A 2194-nucleotide genomic window follows, 5' to 3' on the forward strand; every position below is an offset into this window, starting at 1 on the left:
AAATTATCTAAACAATGCAATTTATTTTCAGCAAAAAACTTCACGTAATAGGAGTGATATCCGACTGAAAATTTGCCCTTCAACTTTGATTAGCATACATAAAATACCACTCATTTTACTTTCCATCTTTATGTAGAAAATAAAGCGTTTTTTCGATTCCTGACATTTTTAGGCTGTAACTGGGCTTTATTTGGTTTCAATTTTCTAGGGGTAAAATACTTCCTTAAAGTTTACGATAGTAAATTTTGTTGCGAGGCTTTTTGTCCTCAACGGAATTATTTGGTTTATATCAACTTTGATGAGTTATTTAATGACCTAAATTCTCATAATTCAAATCGACGCAGTAACTACTTTTTATACTTTACATAAACCAGGTTCAATGCCAAAATTTTCATGTTTGGAATTGTATAAGGGCATGTTTGATATGGGTTTATAGGTAGGATAAATTAAATTAATACAGATTAGTGTGATGTTTGATATCATGTGCAGTTAATATGGTCAACTCCTACTTAATCCTACTTCTCCATGTTATTTTGTGGGATTAACCCATACTAATAATCCGCCCACCCCCCTCGGATAAATTTAATACTGAGAAGTTGGATAAAAATTCTGCTACCCTTCCTCACGTATATCGATGCAAATGCCCAAGTAATGGTGGACACACATGATATTTTTAAAATTATGTGAGGATAGTTTTGGTATTAGATAATATAATCCAACATAATCCTATGGATATCAAACATAATATAGGATTAAGTAGCCATGATATCAAACACCCATGAAATAATATAAATCCACACTAATCCACACTAATTTCTCAAGATAATTTTAATCCTAATCAATCCTAAACTGCAAATCAAACGGCCCCTAAGTCTAATAATTATTTTATATAGTATTTCTTTTTTGAGCCAATAATTATTTATAGAGTTACTTGCAAAAACAATCATAAATTTTGACCAAATTTGAATTTTCGACGTCTCAAAGACCTCTCCTTTTTTTTTTTTTAGAGCTAAACGTACCCTAAATTTTTGGACAGGCAACATTTATAAAGTAGGTCTAAATTCAAAATTGAATCAAATGTAGTGATTTTTTTTGGGAATAAACCCTGTTCTTTTATATGATAATATATCACTTTTTTGAGGGAATTTAAATGATACCATCACCGTTCATTTCCCTCTTATCAATGAGTTTTTTTTTTTTTTTTTTTTTGGGGGGGGGGGGGGGGGGGTCAATTCATCTATAGTAAATTATAGTAATTTGATAATCTACTGATTTTTTTCGTAAGTTTCATATTTTTTTTAATTCGTTTCATATTTTATTTTTATTAACACACGTTATTAATTTGTGCATGTAATTATGATGATATATAAATAATAAGTATGATAGCACTAAAAGTCTAAAATAGGAGTATGAAATATAGCAAGAAATGCAACCTTATGCTATCCAACCGACACCTATTCCAATCATGAGTGGTTTCTGCAACTGTATACTGTGGATAAATGTACATGCACATGTGTCCAAAATTAAATTGATTTAGTACACACAACAAGATAACGAAATAACACCACAATTAGGGAAGTTAGATGACTATATCCCAGGAAAGAAAAAAACCCAGCAATTCGGCCCTTATCATAAATATTTTTATTACGTCTTACATTTTATACTCAAAATTCTATTAATCAGATCCTCTCTATTTTAATTTAAGTGCAATTAAACCAATTCGTCTAACAGCATCAGTCCTTATTATCATAGACACCTTTATAATGTCTGGCATCCTATATTCAAGATTCATCAATCAGACCCTTTATGTTCCAATTTGAGTTTAATTAAGCCCCCGTCTAACGATGTCAGATCACCGTTGAACGGAAGAGCTTAATTGCACTCAAAATTGAAACATAGGGAACCTAATGACGTCGTTTGTAATTTTTTTATTGCGCTGAACCTCCACTCTCTATGCGTTGCTGGAATTTAAGAAGAGAGAGAGGAGATCGGCGGCGACGACAGATCCATACGCAACTTTAGGCAGCAGCGAAGCGTGCTTTTGATTAATTGGGAAGGACTATCGACTAGGAAGGTATGGCGAAGCTGCTGGTCTCCGACAAGCCGCAGGTTCGCCATCATCCGCCGCACCTCCGACGAGGTTAACACTAAAAAAAACTCATTTACAAAAAAAACCTTTCATTTCACTTTCTCA

The sequence above is a fragment of the Salvia miltiorrhiza genome, chromosome 7 (genome assembly GCF_028751815.1).
Source record: "Salvia miltiorrhiza cultivar Shanhuang (shh) chromosome 7, IMPLAD_Smil_shh, whole genome shotgun sequence".
Taxonomy (NCBI): Eukaryota; Viridiplantae; Streptophyta; class Magnoliopsida; order Lamiales; family Lamiaceae; genus Salvia; species Salvia miltiorrhiza.